Below are 14,461 nucleotides of genomic sequence, written 5' to 3'. Positions count from 1 at the left end.
GCACTTTCCTTAATACCCCACCTGAAAATTTTTCATTTGGTCTGTAACACCCCGTATTTTAGTGTATTTTTACTGAAGGAATTATTTTTATGTAATTAAAATAATTTCTCTTATATTAAATTGGTTGGATTTTAGTGAGTTTATTTCTATGATTTTTTATATGGTGAAAATTATTTTTATGTGCTTTCCAAATATTTATTTATTATTATGCATTTAAATTGCTTTTAATATTTAAATTAATTACCGTGGGATTTAATTATTTCAATTTGACTTTACCATTACGTTTAAATTATTTTATTTAACTTGTGGTTTTAAAATCGTTTCCGTTGGATCATTTTTGTGACCCAAGTTATGAGGATTGGACCTCATTTCTTTTTCCCTCTTTTTCTTTCCTCTCCTTTTCTTTTCCTCTTTTTTTCTTTTTCTCCTTATTTTTTTCCTCTCCCGCGCGATCTCTCTCTCTCCTCTCCTCTCCTCCGCCCGTTCCATCGTCCACTCCCAGCGCCGCCGTCCGCCGGCGGTGGTCGTCACCGCCCAGCCCATTAGATTCCCCAGCCGCCGGCCGTCCTACCCCACCAATATCACCGCCGTTCGTGCCGCCGTTAGCCTCCACGAAGCCCACGAAACCCACGACGCCGCGGCACATTTTCCTCCATTGCGCCGCCGTCGCGCCACCTTCGGCCTCTTGGCAACCCATTGGACCCAACCCCAGCTCCGATCCGTCACCGGTGAAGCCCCACCAAGTCCATCTCTGATTTGCACTTTTTTGGCCTAAAACCACCCCTTGCGCCGCCACCCACGGCAAACCACCACCACCACTAGCTTCACCGACCTCCCTAGGCCCTACCCTATCAATCTTGGGTCTTCGTTTGTCCTCGTTGAAAAGTTGGTATTTGTGACCCACGGCCACAGTGTATTTTACACTGTGGTGTTGCTCAAACGTCGCCTTTTTCAACTTCGTGATCCTCGGAAAATTATTATATTGCACTGTAAGTATTTCTCCAAAGAATTTTCGTAATTTAAATGTATTTTTGCACTAACCCATTTCACTGTGTTTTTTGGCATGCAGGACTGAGTCCGAGGAGTTCGGGGGTCGGATGGATTTGTGATTGGAGTTGTTTGGTTGGATTTGATTGGATTCGTATTTGTTGGTTTGGATGTTGTGTTGGTACATGTGCATTTCATCATTTCATACATGATCATGTTTGTAAAAGAAAACTGGGTTTTCGTGTATTGCATTCATGTTCATGTGCTTTGAAAAGCTATGATTTTATGTGTTAATATTTTTGGTGCGTGTGTATCACGACCCCAAGCCGAGATGGGGCATTAACTCGGTGGAGCTCCTCTGGTTACTCGGGAGCGGAATATACTAAGTAACGTCCCCTGGATTGTCGCCGGGCGACAATGGAATCGGACGAGATGGTCTCGTACCGACTCCGTGGTCCTTCTGCTGGCGGGGACTAGAGGATGTCTGGCCACGTACGCGCTGGGCGCGGAACTGGGCATCGCTCGTTGCGTAGTGTGAGTGCTTGGCCACGTACGCGCTCGGCGCGGAACTGAGCACCGCTGCGAAGCCAGGACGTGCGGATGGTCCATAGGGGAGACCATGGTGCATATGGAAATAATGCATGGTGCATTTGGGATTAATGCACTATTTTCTGGGAAAATAGTGCGAGTTGATTTTTGGGTAAATCATTTTCTGGGAAAATGTTTTACGGATAATTTGGACCAAAATGAGATTTTGGTGTGTGTTGGAAATTTATCATTTTCGGGGAAAATGATGTTTTGTGAAAGAATGCATGTTTTCATGTGCATGCATGTTAGTTGCATTTAATGCATTTTATATTACGTTGTTGTTTAGGTTATACTTACCTGCGAGACCATTTTGCGGTATCGCAGATTTTGATGCTGATGAGGAGGAGGAGGGCGAGCCTGAGGAGACGGCTCCGCCTGAGGAGTGATCTGGGATCACTCGTTTGTAGCTTTTAAAACTATTGTAAATTATTTTATGGATGACTGTATAACTGCTATTTAAATCTTTACTGATGTTTGATTGTAATTAAATTCTGGTACTTAGTTGACTATCCGCTGCGTTATTTTATTTGAACACTGTTGCATGTACACACACTGGCACTTCGTTGGGATGTGTGACCGTGTTGTCACCATCCTGGCGTCTCGATCCCTGTGTATTTATATAAGAGGGATTGGGGGCGCCACAGGTGGTATCAGAGCAGTTCGGCTCTGGGTAAAACCACATGTCCTTTAGGATAGTACCAGAAAATTATTTTTATTATTATTTTAAAAAAAAAAATTTTAAAAGTTATGTAAGTTAAGTTAATTATTTTATATTATGAGTTGTTGCTATGTCATTTTATGTTAATTGTTATTATTTAAATTATTTTATTTATCGCTTTAATTATTGTTTATTTTTTGTTGAGTATAAATTATCTGGATTTAAGCGGGGTTGGAGAATGTTCTATGACAGGATTATGGTGAGGCCAAGAAGGCAAGCTGAGGTGCCTGAAGATGAGTTACCTAGAGGTGATGGAAATTATGCTATGGCAAGAGCATTAAATAGAATGACAGAATTTCTTCAACAGAATTTCCGACCGCCGCAGGGAGATTCAAGTAGAGGAGCCCAAGTGGGGTGTCCCTATGAGCGCTTCCTAACGCATAGGACCCCTGCCTTCATTGGGGAGGAGGACCCAATGCGAGCTAGGAGGTGGATTCAAGATTTGAAAAGAACATTTGAAGTTTGTGGATGCACGGAGGCTCAGATGGTATTATATGGAAGTTATATGCTGCAAGGTGAAGCGGCAAATTGGTGGGAGACCAAGCGGACATTATTAGAAATGGAGTTGGGTTCCTTGGCTGCTGTGTCTTGGCAGCGTTTCAAGAAAGAGTTCGATGACCGGTTCTTTCCTGCTTCAGTGAGAAGGCAAAAGGCTCGGGAGTTCAATAATTTGGTCCAAGGTGGCATGACTGTGGAGCAATATGCAAGAAAGTTTATGGAGCTTGGACGGTTCGCTCCTCACCTCATTACTACAGAGGAGTTGCGGGTCGAGCGCTTCCTGGAGGGTTTGCGCCATGAGGTACGTAAACAAGTGGACTGCCTTCGGATTAAGGACTTTCAAGAGTTAGTGGATTTAGCCAGCATTGCAGAGTGGGAAAACAGTTTTGGAGCAGGTTCCCCTCCGGGTCAGAAAAGGCGGAGTTACCTTGGCGAAGGGAGTAGTTCTGGGTCGCCTCATAAGTTCGTGCAAAGGACTAGTGCCCGTCCGCAGGCGACCACCGGTGTTCGTGCTGGAGGTCGAGCTCCAGTTTGTAACAGGTGCAATAGAGCCCACGAGAGTGAGTGTGGCCAGAGAGGAATTCAGTGTTTTAGATGTGGCCAGCCGGGTCACTTTGCTCGGGAGTGTCCTGGTCAAGTTCAAGGAGGGCAAGAAGAGGGAGGAGCGCGAGGAGGTCGACGAGGTGGAAGGGGCAACCAGAGACAGTTGGTACAAGCTCGGGTTTATGCAGTGACCCCTGGTGATGTGGATTACGGAGCTCCAGAGACCCACGATGCTGGGGTTATTACTGGTAGAGTTCGCCTATATGATTTCTATGCATGTACTTTGTTTGATTCTGGGGCGTCTCGATCTTTTGTGTCTGCCACTTTTGCACGGATGTGTAATCTGATCACGGAGCCTTTATCGCAAACTCTAGTAGTGGCACTTCCAAATGGTGAGGTGGTGTGGTGCTCTAAAGTTGCTTTGGGCTGTCCTTTGGATTTTGGAGGGAGGACACTGGATGCAGATTTGATTGTATTCAAGTTGCTGGGATTTGATATAATTCTGGGAATGGACTGGCTATATCGATATTCAGCAAATATTGATTGTAGAAGTCGGGTAATTGGTTTTCAACTCTCGGATGATGATTATGTGGAATTCACGGGAAGTAAGTTGAAGGCAAAACCAACAATTATATCAGCAATTCAAGCTAGGAGAGATATAGCTCGTGGAGCAGATGCTTTTTTGGTCCAAGTTGAGTCTACGCCATCTGAGAAGAAGTCGTTAGTAGATATTCCAGTTGTGGGCGAGTTTCCTGATGTGTTTGTAGATGATTTGCCCGGATTACCTCCCGTTCGCGATATGGAATTTGTTATTGATTTGGAACCTGGTGCGGCTCCTGTGCATAAAGCACCTTATCGCATGGCACCGGCTGAATTAAAAGAGTTGAAGACTCAATTGCAAGAACTGGTTGACAAGGGATTTATTCAGCCTAGTACTTCACCGTGGGGAGCGCCCGTGTTGTTTGTCAAGAAGAAAGATGGTACTCTCCGAATGTGTATAGATTATCGGGAGCTTAACAAAGTGACTATTAAGAACAAGTATCCTCTACCAAGAATTGATGATTTGTTTGACCAACTTCAGGGAGCGGCTATCTTTTCGAAGATTGATTTGAGGTCAGGGTACTATCAGTTGAGAATAAGAGATAAGGACGTGCCCAAGACTGCTTTCAGGACGAGGTATGGGCATTATAAATTTAAGGTGATGTCTTTTGGGTTAGCTAATGCCCCTGCTGCTTTTATGGATTTAATGAATAGGGTGTTTCGGCCTTTCTTGGATTCTTTTGTGGTGGTGTTTCTCGACGACATTTTGATTTATTCTCGAGATTTGGAAGAGCATGCTTGTCACCTTCGCCTGGCACTTGGGAAATTAAGAGAACATCAATTGTATGCTAAGTTGAGCAAGTGTGAATTCTAGTTAGAAGAAGTTAAGTTTCTTGGACATGTGATTTCTCAAGAAGGGGTGGCTGTAGATCCTAGTAAAGTAGAAGCTGTTTTGTCGTGGCCTCGCCCTTCGACAGTTCGTGAGATACGAAATTTCTTGGGACTTGCCGGTTACTATCGAAGATTTGTGGAAGGTTTTTCTCGACTATTAGGACCTCTCACTGCCTTGACTAGGAAGAATACTGAGTTTGTATGGTCTGACAAATGTGAGAGAAGTTTTCAAGAGTTGAAGAGAAGACTGACAACGGCACCTATTTTGGCACTTCCGGAGCCACACAAGCCATTTGTGATTTTCAGTGATGCATCCAAATTCGGGTTGGGATGCGTTCTTATGCAAGAGGGACGGGTTGTTGCTTATGCATCTCGTCAGCTGAAGATTCATGAAAGGAATTATCCCACGCATGATTTGGAGTTGGCGGCAATAGTTTTTGCGCTTAAGATCTGGCGGCATTATCTGTATGGCGAAGCCTGTGAAGTTTATACTGATCACAAGAGCTTGAAGCATCTGTTTACTCAGAAGAATCTAAACATGAGGCAGAGACGGTGGTTAGAGCTAATTAGCGACTATCAGTGTGAAATCAAGTATCATCCAGGAAAGGCAAATTTAGTCGCTGATGCCTTGAGTAGGAAGTCACAACAAGTGGATGAAGCGGAATCTTCAGATGTGGACTCTCTCCTTTGTGGAATGAGGAGACTTCTTATCGAGAGTTCACAGCAAGAAGAATTATTATCTTCAGTCTTGGATGTCCGAGTAGTGGATTTTGATGAATTAAAGACTCTTCAAAGAAAGGACCCTAATCTGTTGGCTATCAGGAAAAGAGTCAGAAAGTCTAGAGGACCCTTGCATTACAGCTTGGATAAGGATGGCATTCTTAGGTTTCGGAATCGTAGAGTGATTCCCCGAGACTCTGAATTTAAAGAGCGAATTTTAGCAGAAGCTCATGCAGCTCCTTATTCGGTTCATCCAGGAAGCACAAAGATGTATAGGGATTTAAAGAAGAATTTCTGGTGGGAAGGAATGAAGTCGGACATCGCCCTGTTTATTGAGAAATGTGACACATGCCGACAGGTGAAGGCTGAACATCAGAGACCTGCTGGTAGACTCCAACCTCTCCCTATTCCGGAATGGAAGTGGGATGATATTTCTATGGATTTTGTGGTAGGGTTGCCAAGGACTCCTAGTGGGAAGAACTCCATTTGGGTGATTGTGGATCGGTTGACCAAGAGTGCCCATTTCTTGCCTGTTAATAATACTGACTCGTTGGGTAAGTTGACTCGGTTATATGTCAAGGAGATAGTGCGTTTGCATGGAATACCCAAGAGTATTGTGTCAGATCGGGACCCGCGATTCACGTCCCATTTCTGGAAGAGTTTGCAGGCGGCATTAGGCACTAAATTGAAGTTTAGTTCGGCGTATCACCCCCAAACGGACGGCCAATCAGAGCGTACTATTCAGACTCTGGAGGATATGTTGCGGTCTTGTGTCATGGAATTCCAGGGAAGTTGGGAGAATCACTTACCACTTATTGAGTTCTCTTATAATAACAGTTTTCATTCCTCCATTCAGATGGCCCCGTATGAAGCCTTATATGGACGGAAGTGCAGATCGCCTTTATGTTGGGATGAAGTTGGCGAGAACAAATTGCTTGGGCCTGAGTTAATTCAAGAAATGAAGGATCAAGTTCAGTTTATCAGGAAGAAGATGACTGAAGCGCAAAGTCGCCAGAAAAGTTATGCAGATACAAGAAAAAGAGACTTATCCTTTGAAGAAGGAGATTGGGTTTATCTTAAAGTCTCTCCTATGAAAGGCGTTAAGCGCTTTGGTAAGAAAGGAAAGCTTAGTCCAAGATATATTGGCCCTTTTCAAATCGTAGAGAAGGTTGGGCTTGTTGCTTATAGAGTTGCTTTTGGAGATGTTCATGATGTGTTTCATGTGTCCTCATTGAAGAAGAGTTTTGGACAGCAAGAGCCACGTTTTGTGGATCCCGAACGCATTCAACTGCGGCCCAATCTTACTTATGAAGTTGCCCCGACCCAGATCGTAGATTGGAAAGAGCAAGAGTTAAGGTCCAAGGTAATACCTATGGTGAAAGTGGCGTGGGGTGATCCGTTGGCTCAAGATTTCTCTTGGGAGAGAGAGGCCGACATGAGGGAGCAATATCCATACTTGTTTGATTGATTTTGACGGTATGTTCTAAGTATTCTCTTGGTTGAATCTTGATCTTGTCTTGGTGCAATATTTGACCTTGCCAATTTCGTGGACGAAATTTTTTTTAAGGGGGAGAGGATGTAACACCCCGTATTTTAGTGTATTTTTACTGAAGGAATTATTTTTATGTAATTAAAATAATTTCTCTTATATTAAATTGGTTGGATTTTAGTGAGTTTATTTCTATGATTTTTTATTTGGTGAAAATTATTTTTATGTGCTTTCCAAATATTTATTTATTATTATGCATTTAAATTGCTTTTAATATTTAAATTAATTACCGTGGGATTTAATTATTTCAATTTGACTTTACCATTACGTTTAAATTATTTTATTTAACTTGTGGTTTTAAAATCGTTTCCGTTGGATCATTTTTGTGACCCAAGTTATGAGGATTGGACCTCATTTCTTTTTTCCTCTTTTTCTTTCCTCTCCTTTTCTTTTCCTCTTTTTTTCTTTTTCTCCTTATTTTTTTCCTCTCCCGCGCGATCTCTCTCTCTCCTCTCCTCTCCTCCGCTCGTTCCATCGTCCACTCCCAGCGCCGCCGTCCGCCGGCGGTGGTCGTCACCGCCCAGCCCATTAGATTCCCCAGCCGCCGGCCGTCCTACCCCACCAATATCACCGCCGTTCGTGCCGCCGTTAGCCTCCACGAAGCCCACGAAACCCACGACGCCGCGGCACATTTTCCTCCATTGCGCCGCCGTCGCGCCACCTCCGGCCTCTTGGCAACCCATTGGACCCAACCCCAGCTCCGATCCGTCACCGGTGAAGCCCCACCAAGTCCATCTCCGATTTGCACTTTTTTGGCCTAAAACCACCCCTTGCGCCGCCACCCACGGCAAACCACCACCACCACTAGCTTCACCGACCTCCCTAGGCCCTACCCTATCAATCTTGGGTCTTCGTTTGTCCTCGTTGAAAAGTTGGTATTTGTGACCCACGGCCACAGTGTATTTTACACTGTGGTGTTGCTCAAACGTCGCCTTTTTCAACTTCGTGATCCTCGGAAAATTATTATATTGCACTGTAAGTATTTCTCCAAATAATTTTCGTAATTTAAATGTATTTTTGCACTAACCCATTTCACTGTGTTTTTTGGCATGCCGGACTGAGTCCGAGGAGTTCGGGGGTCGGATGGATTTGTGATTGGAGTTGTTTGGTTGGATTTGATTGGATTCGTATTTGTTGGTTTGGATGTTGTGTTGGTACATGTGCATTTCATCATTTCATGCATGATCATGTTTGTAAAAGAAAACTGGGTTTTCGTGTATTGCATTCATGTTCATGTGCTTTGAAAAGCTATGATTTTATGTGTTAATATTTTTGGTGCGTGTGTATCACGACCCCAAGCCGAGATGGGGCATTAACTCGGTGGAGCTCCTCTGGTTACTCGGGAGCGGAATATACTGAGTAACGTCCCCTGGATTGTTGCCGGGCGACAATGGAATCGGACGAGATGGTCTCGTGCCGACTCCGTGGTCCTTCTGCTGGCGGGGACTAGAGGATGTCTGGCCACGTACGCGCTGGGCGCGGAACTGGGCATCGCTCGTTGCGTAGTGTGAGTGCTTGGCCACGTACGCGCTCGGCGCGGAACTGAGCACCGCTGCGAAGCCAGGACGTGCGGATGGTCCATAGGGGAGACCATGGTGCATATGGAAATAATGCATGGTGCATTTGGGATTAATGCACTATTTTCTGGGAAAATAGTGCGAGTTGATTTTTGGGTAAATCATTTTCTGGGAAAATGTTTTACGGATAATTTGGACCAAAATGAGATTTTGGTGTGTGTTGGAAATTTATCATTTTCGGGGAAAATGATGTTTTGTGAAAGAATGCATGTTTTCATGTGCATGCATGTTAGTTGCATTTAATGCATTTTATATTACGTTGTTGTTTGGGTTATACTTACCTGCGAGACCATTTTGCGGTGTCGCAGATTTTGATGCTGATGAGGAGGAGGAGGGCGAGCCTGAGGAGACGGCTCCGCCTGAGGAGTGATCTGGGATCACTCGTTTGTAGCTTTTAAAACTATTGTAAATTATTTTATGGATGACTGTATAACTGCTATTTAAATCTTTACTGATGTTTGATTGTAATTAAATTCTGGTACTTAGTTGACTATCCGCTGCGTTATTTTATTTGAACACTGTTGCATGTACACACACTGGCACTTCGTTGGGATGTGTGACCGTGTTGTCACCATCCTGGCGTCTCGATCCCTGTGTATTTATATAAGGGAGATTGGGGGCGCCACATGGTCCATGGCTACGTGCACAAAACCCAAGACCAAATGCTCCATAAGCAACTTAAGCAGAAATGCAGAATATTTTAACCAACACGGGAGGATCTCCTAAAGCAAATAGCAGCAGAAGTCTCCATAAGCCACAACAAACCCATGATGCAAGCAGAAGTGTTAAGGGTAAAGAAATAGTTACAGACAATATATCGGAATTCATGGGGAACGATTTTCCTGTTCTAAACACCATGTGCACGGCCACAGGAAGCCTCCAAACAATTACCAGAAAAATCCGCACGTCATTGTTCCAGCTAACTTCCCATCGAAAACTCAGCCGATGGAACTGCCTTTTGAATACCAAGCATTACGTGGCAGTGACATGATGGTTTAGATGATTTAAGCTTCGAAACTTCTTAACTCATATCATCTCATCTAATTATTATAATTTTTTTTAAATTTTTATACAAAATAAAATAAATAATTCAACTTTTTCATATCCTAAAACAAAAATAATATTAAAAAAATATATTCTATTAATATTTTATTAAACTTTTAACTTTAATATCAACTCAATTCATCTCATCTACAAAAACAAACACGGCCTTACTCAACAGAAGTAAAGACCACAACATGTTAAGATATACAATAGATACCAAAATTTATCTCTTCAGTTTTTAGGACAAGTGATGATTTTACATGGTATCAGAGCAGATGTCCTGTATTCGAACTATAATTCTACACTCTATTTTATTTAATTAAATATTACATGTATTGGACCACTCATTGAGGGGCTGAGTAGGGCCCATACGTGAGAGAGAGTGTTAAGATATAAAATAAATAATAAAATTTACATATTTTCATTAGCTTAAAATTTTGGGATAAATGGTGATTTCACACAACAACCTTAGCTGAGTATCCGGCCAAAAATGAATTAATTTTATCTCTATCACCCCCAAGCATCAATCACAAATCAATTCCAAAACTTTAAGCACCTCAATTTAGGTCCCGTTTGAATAATGAGATAATTTTAGATAAAAATTAAATAAAATATTATTTTTTAATATTACTATTATTTTGATATTTGAAAATTTTGAATTATTTATTATATTTTATAAAAAAATTTAAGAAAATTATAATAATAAGATAAAATAAAATGAATCCGTATCTCTGTCCAAACGGGAACTTATTCCTCCCTCCTCAAATTAGTGAGGCACAACGCATCACAGGAAGTAATAAACCTCTTTGGCGCTCTCAATGGAAAACACTGCAGACTGCATATCTGTGCAACCAACCACAGCCAGCCCAGATTCAAGCCCACAATGAAGAGCCCAATTCCATCTTCTCCAACTACATACTCTAAGGTTTCTCTCAAAGGACCATTAAGCTCCAAGGGTCCATCATGCTAATATCCAAAGCCCACTCAACAACACTCACTCAGAACCAAACAAGCTCCTGGAAGGCATAATCACACCAGGCCTACAGAAAAGTGAAGAGGAATCCATCCACAGACGAAAGCCCATCAAGCCGATTCTCATAAACCCAACAATTTTTCTCGTGTCTTAACCAATAACTCCTTAAAGAGTAATTCTACATATAATCATAAAATACATATACGCCGCATAATCACTTTAAAAAAGAGTGGGATCTACTATTAAAAAATTAATTTTTTTAATGTGAGTCTTATATTTTATTCACTTTTTTTAAAACAATTACGCGGCGGTTGCACAATTCACAGTTGTAAATATATTTTCTCCTCTCCAAACACTCAACCGATCCACAAAGAGGCGAAGTTTCTCATTGTCACCGGAGGATAACATTTAAACCACCAAAAAAAAAAATATATCCAACATTTTGCCCAACTGTCAACTTAGGTGAAGATAGTGCCTGAAGATAAATCTATGCACACTGCCAATTCAACCATGCATCCTACTGAAGAATCCACACTAGCAGCCATGCTCTTTGAAATTCAGTCAAGCTCCTTGGCAAGGTCAAGAAAACAAGCGCGCAAAACCAATCGACCCCATGCTACAAGGTATGATCTCCCACAACCACCATTGCACAGTCCAAAAAATCTGAAGAGACGAGCTCCCTTCAACCTCCACTAACAATATGAAAACACTTGTATGGAATTAGGAGTCTTGTCCAACTCAAGGAAATTCATAGTATAAGGGTTAATATTAGGAAATATAGTCTAGACTTAAATCCTTTTGTCGAAAACCATGGTGCCTGATGAACGCACCCTATCTATTGTGAATAGTTTAGGTTTTCCACCATTTTGTTCATTTTCTAGCCTCTAAGTACAAAGAAGGTCTTCTGCTTTTTTGGCGTCTGGGTGTAGAAGTTGAACATATAAGTATTAGTATCAATTCTATGTCTTTTTTAGTTTACTTGGATCCTCCATACCAACATTGGCTAATTTCCTTTGTTTATGTAGCCGCTCAATGGCATAAAAAAAATTTCTGGAAACACTTGAATTCCATATATCAAGCCTTTTCGGGTCCATGGATTTGCATAGGCAATTTCAAGGCCCTCATAAATCAATCGGAAAAATTTGGGGGTCGTCCAGTACCGTCCTCATCTGTAGGAGGGTTAAGAACCTTTATGGAAAATAATGGACTAATTGATATTGGATTCTTAGGTCCCTCTTTTACATGGTCCAGTAATATATAAGGAAGTGCACTCATTAGAGAGGCTAGACAGAGGGATAGCAAACCAATAGTGGAGGATATTATTTCTGGATGCCAAGCTACACCATTTGGCTTCCTCAGCATCTGATTATCATTCGTTGCTTCTAGACACAGTTGCCCAACAACAAAGACTACACAATTTCAAGTTGGGAAAAATTTTGGATATATCAACCACTTAGTAATATCATAATTCAGGAAGTATGGAGCAAACACTATAGTCGATCCTCAGCCTATATTTTCTGTAGGAAGATCAAAGCAACCAAAGAAGCTCTCAAATATAAAATCCACTTTGGAAAAATTCAAACCAATATCCAAAAAATAGAAAAAGAGTTGTTGGTAGTCCAATATCTTAACCCATCACATCATAATCAAGAACGAGAAAAAATCATACAAAACAATATCCATGAGTAATTTAGATATGAGGAAGCACTTTGGCAGCAAAATTCAACGATCTCCTAGCTAGCAACAACATATCTCAACACAAAAGTCTATCATCTCTTAACAACAATTTGAAGGCTCAGGAATGTTATAGACTCCCTCAATTTGGGACAAGGTGATTGGACTACGGACCAATGTATTATTGAATCTTCTTTCATAAATCATTTTCGGTCCATGTACACTACCACAAGTCCATCTATCCCTGATAATCTTGAAAATCTGTTTGAGAGACAAATCACTGATAAAGATAACGACCATTTTTGTGCTATCCCAAACGAATGTGAGATTGTAGCAGCACTAAAACCAATTTCAGCCCATAAAACCCTAAGATCGGATGGAATGGCTACTTTTTTTTTTCAAGCATTGCTGGAATATCATTAAAAAAAAAAAGGAGTCATAACCACGGTTCAAAAATTTTTCCTCTTGAAATAGATAAACACACAAATATTGCTTTGATCCCTAAAGTTTCCAATCCAAGTGTTCCTCATCATTACCGCCTAATAAGTCTTACAAATGTTGCATACAAAATCATATCAAAAATCCTGTCAACTCGTTTCAAATTCACTCTTCACGTATCATCTCTCATTTTCAAACAACTTTTATGCTAGGTCACATTCTCAAAGAAAACACAATGATTTCCCAAGAAATTTTCCACCACCTAAAAGGAAAAAAAGGACTCATGGTAATCCAAATTGATGTGGAAAAAACTTTCGACTATATTGAATGAGATTTTCTATTTTTAGTGATGAAGACTCTGGGTTACAATAAGATTTGGATCAACATGGTAAAGGAATGTGTGACCACTGCTTCATTCTCAATATTTATAAATTAAACATCTTGAGACTTCTTCAATGCACAGAGGGGACTCAGACAAGGGGACCCCTTGTTATAAATTATGTAAGGAAGCTCTATCCAGGTTAATAGCCAGAGTAGAATTGAGAGGTACCTTTGAAGGGATTCGTCTAAATAGAAACGATTCCTCGATCTAACATTTGTTATTTGCAGATGATCTAATCATTGTTGAGAAAGCTAATGAAACGAATGCTCATGAAATATAAGAATGTCTAAGAAAATACCAGGATTGTTCCGGTCAAAAGATCAACCAAAACAAGTCCTCTATCTTCATCGCTTGAAACACCAATTTGGCTGCAAAAGTGGAACTCTCACGGATTATTCCATACAAATCATCATCCTCTAGAATGAAGTATCTAGGAATGCCAACATCCTTTGGTAGAAGGAAAAAAGAAACTAGAGGGATGGAAATAAAAAAATACTCTCACAAGCGGGTTGTGGGATGTTAATCAGAACCGTGGCAAGCACCATACCCTCTTGTTAAATGCCCTCATTTCTCTTACTAAAATCAGTTTGCAAGTCTCTTGACACTAGTTCCAAAAATTTATGGTGAGGCTTCTTCATAGACCAAAAGCAAGATTTGACTTTGAAATCTTGGAAATCCGCCAACCAAAAGGTTCAAGTGAAATTGGCTTAAGAATGATGAAAAACATGAATGAAACATTATTAGTAAAGACTGGCTGGGAACTGAGTCAAAGAAGCAGTAGCATTTGGCACTTATTACTCTCCTCAAAATATCTCAACTCTTCAAGCTTGTGGATTGTCCAACCAAAACTATAAGATTCCTAGTTATGGAAAGGGATTCTAAAGACAAGCTATCTATTTTCAAAAGGTACATGCTATCAAATCTTTAATGGATTATCTGTCAATACTTGGTATGAGCCTTGGATTCTTACTCTGAATGGTTTTAAACCAAGGGCAATCCAGCAAATGAATGAGGCATTCCCTTGTCAAAAAGTTGCAAATTTAATTATGCAATTTCCACCAACATGGGATATTCAAAAACTATAATCTCTTTTTTATCTGGATAGTATTTTACAAAATTATAAAATTCCTCTCTCTCATAACAATCATAGGCAAGATCTTTTGATCTGGATTCCAAATCACTTTGGGAAATTCTCTGTGAAATCAACATATCATTTAGAAGCAAGAAGTTTTTCAACCCCATTGCAAAACCTTTCATGCCAAGTACTGAAAAAAATGTAGAAGTTAAAAATTCACGACCGTCACAAATTACTAGTTTAGAAAATCATTTGGAATATCCT

The sequence above is a fragment of the Juglans microcarpa x Juglans regia genome, chromosome 2D (genome assembly GCF_004785595.1).
Source record: "Juglans microcarpa x Juglans regia isolate MS1-56 chromosome 2D, Jm3101_v1.0, whole genome shotgun sequence".
Classification (NCBI taxonomy): domain Eukaryota; kingdom Viridiplantae; phylum Streptophyta; class Magnoliopsida; order Fagales; family Juglandaceae; genus Juglans; species Juglans microcarpa x Juglans regia.
The sequence above is the reverse complement of the archived record's forward strand: the minus strand, read 5'-3'. Positions refer to the sequence as shown.